Source organism: Procambarus clarkii, chromosome 71 (assembly GCF_040958095.1).
Source record: "Procambarus clarkii isolate CNS0578487 chromosome 71, FALCON_Pclarkii_2.0, whole genome shotgun sequence".
Lineage (NCBI taxonomy): Eukaryota > Metazoa > Arthropoda > Malacostraca > Decapoda > Cambaridae > Procambarus > Procambarus clarkii.
The window spans coordinates 29,595,491-29,605,830 of record NC_091220.1 but is presented as its reverse complement, the minus strand read 5'-3'; the positions used below and the strand labels follow the sequence as shown (position 1 = coordinate 29,605,830).

The 10,340-nt window shown below is 48.2% G+C and overlaps 1 non-coding gene across 1 annotated transcript; it reads left to right on the top strand.

Moving 5' to 3' along the window:
* Nucleotides 1-10,221: 10,221 nt before the first annotated feature.
* On the top strand, nucleotides 10,222-10,340 carry LOC138356352 (5S ribosomal RNA). Its single transcript, XR_011224380.1, has one exon. It is a non-coding gene; the product is annotated as a 5S ribosomal RNA (ribosomal RNA).

Sequence of the window (10,340 nt, the reverse complement as noted above, 5' to 3'; positions counted from 1 at the left end):
GGGATCTTCTGGGTCTGGGACATACATGTTCTTCATACGGTACAGCTGTCTTCTGGCCAGGTAGCTGAGCCTAATGTTCATTGGCTTCATGTTGAGCGTCTCATGGATCAGGTCAGTTCTTACCCTGTCCCTCAGAGTCAGGCCCTCATGCAAAGCGAAGTGCTTTGTTTTGTACTCGTTGAATCTTCAACATGTTGGATTTGTTGGTGAGGTTCAGGGGAACGTAGGGGTATTCCAAGCTAGGCCTTATGATCATTCTGTACAGGTGGAGCTTGATGTGGGATGGGGCTTGGTTGAAACGGAAGAGCCTCTCCAGTGAGCCCCGGGCCATCGCTGTCTTCTGGGATACGTACTGGGAGGAGTTGAGTAGCCTGTTGAAGTTGTAACCGAGCACTGTGTTGGAGTTTGAGATGGCTATGGGATCACCCCTGATTCTTATTCCCCCCTCATTTTCAATAGAGAAGGCCATACAGCCGACAGTGCTTAATTGGATCTTTTCTGGGTTAGTGGTGATCCTCCATTTCCTTTCCCAGTTAGCAGTCCTTGCTAGTTCTACGTTTGCCTTACGGGTTACAGTTGCATGCTTGGCCGCTTGGATGCTAGGGTTAGATGTTATTACGTGTGTTACGTCGTCCGCAAATTGTACGATAATGGTGTCCCTATACTCTGGTTGGGGTAGGTCATTTACAAAGATGTTGAAGAGAACCGGGCTCAAGCATGATCCTTGGGGGACTCCAGCTGTTGGGGTGAAGGCTGCGGCCTCTTTTGCCTTGAAGCTGGGGGTAACTTGCCTATTCTTAAGGAAATTTCTGATCAGCCTGAGGAGGGTCCAGTTTTGCGCTGGTAAGTCTGCTAATTTGTACACAAGACCATCGTGCCACAGGCTGTCGAAGGCCTTGTGTACGTCCCTCGTTGCAATCAAAGCTACCTGTTTTTGCTTTCGAATTGAGCTTACGGCGTCGTAGATGATGTTAATTGCGTGCTGGGTTGATCTATGTGCTCGAAAGCCAAACTGCTTTTCTGTGAAGAGGTTGTTGTACTCCATGTAGTAGTTAAGACGGTTTGACATGATTTTTTCAAAGCACTTGCCTATCGTGTCTAAGAGGGAGATTGGTCGGTAGTTGCCAGGTTGGTGGGGGTCTTTCTTGGGTTTGGGAATGAATATCATCTTGGCTGACTTGAATGCTACAGGAATGTGACCCGATGCCAGCATAGCGTTGAATAGGTTGAGTATGGATTGCATAAGATTGCCTGGTAGAAGTTTGATCTGCAGCGCTTTGATCCCTGATGGTCCAGGGGCCTTATCTCTGGTGCTTTTGATGACTCCTCTCATCTCTAGCATAGTTATGGGTCTTGTTAGAGGGTGGTCGTCTTCTAGGGTTGTCAGGTCAATCAGAGGGGTGCTGTTAAGGGAGGCGGCATTTTCTGTTGTCCATTGGTTGACACGTTCAAAGTGAGTGTTGTTGAAGGCTCTGCTGTTTGAAGCTGTGAGTGTCTTTTTCCAGACTGCGCCCATGAGGTCAGCCTGATCCTGTGGGTCTTCTATTTTTTCTTGCTGCTCCTCTTCATCTTCGTCAAGGAATGTGTGTACAAGGTGGGTGAGGCTGGGGTTAACTGATCCCAGGAGCTGTCTGATCTTGCGCCAGAAAGTAGCCGGCTCCCTTTTGTACTGGTTGGCCTGTCTCACCAGGGTTCCCCAAATGTGGCTCTTGTGGGTCAGCGTAAGGTCTATGGTTTCCCTTCTGAGTGTTTGTAGGGTCAACGCTGGTGGCTGGCCAGTTTGGTAGTGGCTTTGGCAGGCTCGCTGGTACTCATTCATTTTGCCTCTGATTTCTCGGGTCGGCTTATATTGGTGGTAAGTCCTTGTGGTGGATATTTCACAAGTGGCCTCGGTTGCAAGCTGGATCCGGTTGTGGATGGTGTTTACTGCTTGGTCGATTGTTTGGGTTGGGAGGTTCTCGAACTCAATGATAGGGTCGTCAGCAAGGAAGGTGTCATATTCACGGGCACGTATGGTTCCCAGTCTGGGCCTGGGTGGTGCCACATATCTGAAGGGGGCTGCTTGGAGGGATGTGACCACAGGGATGTGGTCCGACCCCACGTTCTTGCCTGGGGTTACTCTGCAGTGGAACAGGTCACAATCTCTGTTGGTCAGCACTATGTCAGGGGTGCCCCTCTGGTTGCCCGCAAAGAACGTCTTAAAGTGGGGGCCTTGGAAGGAGAGGTCCCGGTTTTGCATTAGATTGAAGAGCTGCCTGCCCTTGAGGTCTGGCCTGGCAGGTGCGTTGAATAAGGCCTGATGGTGGGCATTCAGGTCTCCTGCGATGATAGTGGGGAGATTCCTGTCGAGCAGCTTGTTCAGAGGGATGGAGGGGAGGTAGGCCAGTCTAGGTGGTAGATATGCGGTGCAGACGATGAGGGGGCCGTGTGAAGTGGTGAGTTCTATTGCAAGAAAGTTGTCGTCTTCTACGAGGATGGGGCGGTAGGAGAGTCCTCTTCTTATTAGTATTGCCACCCCACTGAACCTACCCCTGTTGACTTCCCTGGTGGAATATCCCCAGATGGAGATGTGCTGGTCCTGTCTGGCCGCTGTTTCATTGAGTAAGATTACATCTGGGTTAAGTCTGGCTACTTCCAGAGTGAGAAGGTATCTGTTGTTGAAGAAGTGTCTGATGTTCACCTGAAGGATTGTGATCCCCATTATTGACTATGAGACGGAAGTGTTTGTTTGGCTGTAGTGCCAATGTTGTTACATTCGGTTTGGTCGCTTCTGTTTGTGGAGGAGGGGGGTAAAGCTGTTGAGCCAGGTGTCTTGTTCCTGGTTCCGGTCGGGGATTGGTTGGGTTTGGGGTTTACCATACGTTGCTGTGCCATTGGGGGGTCCTCGGTGTCACTGCTGTTCATGATGTCGACATCCGTGGTGCTAGAGTCGCTCTCTGGTGAAGAGTTGTGGGGGTTGCTTGCCCTTGCTCCGTCCACAGGGGATGGGGTTCGGCTGTTCGGCCTAGGCCTCTTGGTACAGCGTTGTGTGGAATATATTGTTGTGGGGCTGCGATGTTTGAAGCGAAATTTCCTAGGGCGGATGGGGTTCCGTATGGCAAGGGAGTTTGTGATAGCTTTGAGGACGATCTGATGTGGGAGTGTTTCAGGAAGGGTGGACATAGGTGTTTCCCAGAATGTCGGGGTGGAGGGGCCGGGGTTGTTCAGGGAGTTTGGAGTCTCCTGGGCGTTGGTAGAGGCCTGGGGGCGAGGAGTACTAGGGTTGGGGTTGTTGGGTTGTGCTTGGGCCTGGCCGGCGGTTGTTGTGATGTTAGGAGTCAAGTAGGCAAGCGAGTCCTCGGACATATGGACAGGGGGTAGGCCATTGTCTTTCCTAAGTGAGTTCCAGAAACCTAGGAGCTTCACTGGGTTGTCTGGAAACTGTATTTGAGCAAATGTTAGGAAGTTCGGCCCCTAAGCTGGGCTTGGGATCGGGGTTTGGTGCAAGAGAGTTAGGTGTTGGGGCCTGTTGTGTTTGATTCTGGGTTTGCTCTGGTATAACCGTGGGGTTATGGGGGTGTTGGGTGCTTTGGTGTCCCCCTTGGGCCCCCGACTGGGCCTGTTGTTGGTTAGGGATGCCCCAGGCATTTACTGGTGGAGGAGGGGCAGGGATGGTAATAGCTGCCTGTTGGCGGGCTGCTGTCTCCGTTTCATGCAATTGCTTGATTGCCTCTTGCCTGCGAGGACAAAGATGCGAGATTGCAATGTGTGGACCATTGCATAGAGCACATTTGGGTGTTGGGTTTGTGCATTCCCGGTAGCTGTGTTCCCCTGTGCACCTGCTGCACTTGGGGGTTCCATTGTTACATGCATTGGAATAGTGGTCATACTGAAAGCATTTGAAGCATTGCTTGAGCTTGTAAAACCTCTGTGGGTTGATTTTGTCAGGTTCAGCCATGATGCCAAATGCAGAAAGGCCTTGTGTGCAGACTTGCGTTGCTTGCTCCGGTGAAGCCAGAGTAAGTTTCAGTACTTGGTTGTTGCGTTGGGTTGTGAATCTGTGGGCCTGAAGTATTTTGACATCCCTGTTTTTCCTCTCTATTTCTGCAATTATTTCATCATTTGAGTGATCCATGATGATGTCATGGATCCTATGTACAAAGATGGTGCGTTGGGCTTGGAATTCGGCAGGGGGGTAGACAGTGATATTCTTCTCCCTTAGTTTGTTCATGGTGTCTGACGAAAGGAGGTCTGGGAGGTTTGCATTGGGCACCAACAGGATGGCTCCATTCGTTATTTTGAACACATTTTTGTAGGTAATCTGGGTGACCTCGTAGACCACCTCAAGTAGTTGGGCTGGGGTACGGCCCCGGCCAGATTCGTCTGTGAATCTGACTTTGGTCGCCATAGCTTGGTGGGCCAGGCAGCCTAATCTAATCTATACTATGGTGGGTGCTGTGAAGTGTCCAGGTAGACTAAGTGGATGGTGGGTGTTAGTTAGGCCGAGGCCTCTAACTTCTAGTTGCTAGGCAACTAGAGCTACTAGACAAGGTGGTAATTGAACCTATCGATAGCCTAAGCCTGCTACAAGGCTGTTAGATGCCCGATCAAACCTCCGCAAGAATTTCAAGAACCCGGTTTTGGCTACCGCTCGGGAATGATCGTTTGGAATGGCGAAATACAAGAGGTAGAAACAGTTTAGAAAGACAGCCTTATTCACTCCTTAATTCTATGATTAGTAGTTTATGCATTGTGTATTGTGTGAGTGTGTGTGTGGTGTGTCTTGGTACAGGCAGGGAGAGAATGGGGAGGAGAGGGTGGGGAATGGGGGGGGGGAGGGGGTGTGGGATGAAGGATGAGGATGGGTAGTTATTTTATTAGGACATCATACTGCTGTAAGCGTCAGTAGAGCTAGGTTGAGACACAGTACAGGTGCCCCGGCGTGTCTTGACGCCGAGAGAGCTTGTAGTCGACTGGCAGTGAGTGTGGCTGGCTGCTACGCGGCCGGCCGGCTGTGATTGGCTCGCTGGCGCACCAATCCTGAGTGAGGTGGGCGGAGCCAACGCTCAGTTTCTCCTGTAGGTGGCGGGAGCTCCTGGGAGCACGTCTGCTCACGGCGGCTGCTGGCTGGCGAGTCCTTTTATCTTTTATGCCTTTTATCTTTTATGCCGGCCCGCAGATCGAGCTTCGTGTTATATACCCCGCTCAGGATCAAGGGAGTCCGCCACTGACCAATCAGCGCGCTCCGCCACGCGACCCGCTCTGAGCTGAGTCGCGAGCGGGATATAAAAGGAAAGCTCGACTCGCGCAAAAGTTCATTATTGTATCGCAACGCCAGCCAGCACGAGCATCATCATGCCACCCAAGGCATCTGGAAAGGCTGCCAAGAAGGCCGGAAAGGCCCAGAAGGCCATTGCCAAGGGCGATAAGAAAAAGAAGCGCAGGAGGAAGGAGAGCTACAGCATCTACATCTACAAAGTGCTGAAGCAGGTCCACCCCGACACTGGTATCTCTTCCAAAGCCATGTCGATCATGAACTCGTTCGTGAACGACATCTTCGAGCGCATCGCCGCCGAGGCTTCTCGCCTGGCCCACTACAACAAGCGTTCCACCATTACCAGTCGGGAGATCCAGACGGCTGTAAGGCTCCTGTTGCCCGGAGAACTGGCCAAGCACGCCGTCTCTGAGGGCACTAAGGCCGTCACCAAGTACACCTCCTCCAAGTAAACGGCTTACTTACTGCCCTGTGGTGGTGGCTTGGCCTCAAACCAACAAACTCGGCTCCATTGGAGCCACACTTTAATTTCTAAAGAGATTGTGAGTGTTAGACACCAATACTATTATAACAAAAACCTCTGTCACTGAAAGCAAATAGCTATAAAATGAGAATATTTATGAAACTGTCTGTGTGTGTTTCTCTCTCTCAGTCTCTGTCTGTCTGTCTGTCTGTCTGTCTCTGTCTCTGTCTCTGCATGTCTCTCTCTCTCTCTCTCTCTCTCTCTCTCTCTCTCTCTCTCTCTCTCTCTCTCTCTCTCTCTCTCTCTCTCTCTCTCTCTCTCTCTCTCTCTCTCTCTCAACACACATATAAACACTCGGTATCTTTTTTCTAGAGATTAGAGATTCATTGTTATGTTCCACATTAGGATTACTATGCAGGCCACCCTCTTAAGGTTTGAAAATGTCAAGAAAACGGTTAATTTAAAATGTCATCTCCTAACTTAACAGATTAAGCCAGAGGACCAAAAACAGAATAAAACAGGACAGGACAGTATGTCACTTATACAAGCTGCTTTTATTTCTAGTACAGTATGACAATTTTTTTTTTTTTTTTTTTTGGAGGGGGGGGGGGGGGAGGATCCTTGGCAGTGCATAAGAATGAAAAGCGACGGCGTTTTGTTTGTAAGAGGACAGGTTGTACTACAAATGACTTGATTTATTGATATCACGTGTACAGTGTATGTATGACACCTAAATTATTGTATTTATTTATTTATTATATGTATAGATGAAGGTTAATTCATATGACTGATGCTAGGAATGTCTGAAATCTCCTTAGAAGGATATTTTGGCCCTGAGAAGGGCCGAGTTTGGTGTATACTAGGGTGGTCGTTTTAGCTTATGCACGCTCTCCACGGATACGGCGAGCAAGCTGAATGTCCTTTGGCATGATGGTGACACGCTTGGCGTGGATGGCACAGAGGTTAGTGTCCTCGAAGAGACCGACCAGGTAAGCCTCGGATGCCTCCTGTAAAGCCATGACGGCAGACGACTGGAAGCGAAGATCGGTCTTGAAGTCCTGGGCAATCTCGCGCACCAGACGCTGGAAGGGAAGTTTCCTGATGAGCAACTCTGTGCTCTTCTGGTAACGACGGATCTCACGCAGGGCGACCGTTCCGGGCCTGTAACGGTGAGGCTTCTTCACGCCCCCTGTGGCAGGAGCAGACTTGCGTGCTGCCTTGGTGGCCAGCTGCTTACGAGGAGCCTTGCCTCCCGTGGACTTGCGAGCAGTCTGCTTGGTGCGAGCCATGGTGAACAACTGTGGTTTGTGATGGCCGGCGCCGAAAAATTTTTGCTTATATACGCCGTCTCGAGGCGCTTGCTCGAGCGCCATTGGCTGCTCGACTCGCCTACGTCACCCCGTTGCCCCTCCCCTCCTTCCTCTGGCTGCAGCCAACAGGCAGCTCACCTCAAACACTATTATCGCTGATTTTGCTCTATTTTTTGGATTTGTGCAAAAGTCATTTCACAGAGACGTGAAACAGACGAGTAGGCAACTGCAGTTTTGAAAGCGTTGTGAGAAAGCCGTGTTTCTGCTCGAGTACAAGCATAAAGTAAGGACAGGCAGGAGTTAGGAGTTGCCATGCTACAAGTACGTCCGCTTGACGGGATATAGTCTGGGGAAATCGTGCCGAAATTTTATTATTCACACAACTTCAACACCATGACTGGACGCGGCAAGGGAGGCAAGGGACTCGGAAAGGGTGGCGCCAAGCGTCATCGTAAGGTGCTACGTGACAACATCCAGGGCATCACCAAGCCCGCTATTCGTCGCTTAGCTCGTCGTGGCGGCGTGAAGCGTATTTCGGGTCTCATCTACGAAGAGACCCGTGGCGTCCTGAAGGTGTTCCTCGAGAACGTCATCCGTGATGCTGTAACCTACACGGAACACGCCAAGAGGAAGACCGTCACTGCCATGGACGTGGTGTACGCTCTGAAGCGCCAGGGTCGTACCCTCTACGGATTCGGCGGATAAGAGCTTGGCTAATCCATCGATTCCACCCACCACCACCTCAAAACGGGACCTAATTAGGTCCCTATACTTTTTTACTGAAGGGCTTAATAGACGATAACATAAATTGTTTTGATATCAGCTAGCACATTGGGTCTTATGAAATCTATTTTTTATCCTCGCATGCTTAAAGGGACTCTGATTGGGGAGGGAGGGGTGGGGGGGGGGGGGAAGGTTTGTTCCGTTATATACTAGCAGAGCAGGATCATTGGTGGTGGGGGGGGGGGGGGGTGAGGGAGAGAGAGAGAGAGAGAGAGAGAGATCTTTCCCAACTCTTCCTTTTTACATGAGTGAGCTACCCGTTTTATTCATTTTATCCTTCTCAGAGCTGTTTTGATAGTATCCAAATGATGGTAAATGAAAAGGGAGGACACGAATATCTACCCAGAATTCAGGACTGGCAATCGATATGCATGTTTGAGTGCGAATCTTTTTCTCTCTCAACTTAGGTATACGTTTATGTCGTACCTAAAAGCGAGAACCACACTATTGGGACAAGTATGCAAGGCCCAATTTTCCTAACAAGCACAGTTAATTTTGTTATTTTCGAACATTTCTTTCCAAATTGGTTTATCCAATTAACAGTATTATATTAAGATCATGAATTGCTGGGTTAGGTTAGGTTAGGTTAGCTTAGCTTAGGTTAGGTTAGGTTAGCTTAGCTTAGCTTGGGTTAGCTTAGGTTAGGTTAGGTTAGCTTAGCTTGGGTTAGCATAGGTTAGGTTAGGTTTGATTACATTTCTATGTTAGATTTAACTCAAATTCAAAACAATTGCAGTCATTCGGCTTGTTAGTCAACTTGCCTCTAATAGGGGCAATTTGTCTAACAAGACTATTTAGTTTTGTGTGCATATATATATATATATATATATATATATATATATATATATATATATATATATATATATATATATATATATATATATATATATATATATATATATATTATAGCTTCAAGACTCCGAACCAATATAGAAGCATCAAGAGGAAGTGCTTGTGTTATGGGCCAATAGGCCTTCTGCAGTTACTTCCATTCTTATGTTTTTATTCCCATTGGTTCGTGTTTTATCTTGTGTAAATGTCAATCACCTCACCCAAAACTTTGGTACCATATCACCTCACCCATGTATGTGTATATATATATATATATATATATATATATATATATATATATATATATATATATATATATATATATATATATATATATATAATATACAGAGTAAATCTACCCCAAAAGTAATGATTTATTTGTCTACAAAACTAAACTCTTTTTGGAATCATATGAGGCCCCTCCACTGAGGGGGGAGGCCTGGATGTTTATTGTCATGTGTATTCATGCTGCTTGCATGTCGTCGTTTATTTTGCCTTTGTTGTTTTCTTGACAGCTTTCTTTGCCTTGGGTGGTTTGGGAGATTTTGAAGCTCTCTTTATTTTGGGCTTTTTGTTCCCAACAACAAGCTGCTGCTGCTGCTTCTTTTTCAAGGCTGTAGGTGGTTTGTTGCTTGTGGCGGCTTTCTTGGGAGTTACCACGGCCTTCTTTGCTGCTGTAGATGGTTTCTTGGTTGTGGTGGCTTTCTTGGGAGTTAGAACGGCCCTCTTCTCTGCTACGGCCAGCTTGAATGATCCACTAGCTCCACTTCCCTTGGTCTGAACAAGAATGCCGTCAGCCACTGCTTTCTTGAGAAATCTTCGGATGTAAATGGCGATCTTGGCAGCCTCGACTTTGTTGTTGGCAACAACGTACTTCTTGATTGCTTGTAGAGACGAGCCCTTACGGTCTTTGAGTGCTGCGACCGCGGCTAGAACCATTTGACTAGTTTTCGGGTGAGCAACCTGGACGCGAGGTTTCCTGGTGGTGGCCACCACAGCAGCAGCAGCCGCAGCCTTCTTGGTAGGCTTTGCTTCTACCATGATGATGATGAGATAACCAAGGTGATGAGAGACGCTCAGACAGTCACGGGGGAATGATGCTGCCGCCGCTTGAGCCGAACCTATTTATGTGCCGGCACGGTACAGAAGCTGCAACCTGGCAACTCGTCCACCAATCACGACGGTTGGTTTTACGGCTCCGAAACCTGGATCCCATATCTTCTCTAAAATAGAAGCATTTGTTCATGTTCTTTGTAAAAGTATCATAAAGCAGGACAGATGAGACAAATATCATAAAAACTGAAGAGCAGATGAGCACACACATGTATGTATTACAAAAGAAAATCCACAAATTCATTAGAAATTGGCAGGGTAGGCTGAGGAAGTAGGTAGATGTAAAATGTCTGTAAATGGCGAAAGAACATAAACCCAAGACTGAATAAACGATGTTAAATATCCATGCCAAGGAGACAAAAATATGTTAGGATACAATTACCATTAAGACACCACAAGAAGGTCCGTATCCTGCCGTGATGACTAAAAAGAGTTGGTTATTAGCCACAATGTGTAGGCAGTCTCATGCCAACGGCCATACCACGTTGAGAACACCGCTTCTCGTCCGATCAGCGAAGTTAAGCAACGTTGGGTTTGGTTAGTACTTGGATGGGTGACCGCCTGGGAACACCAAATGCTGTTGGCA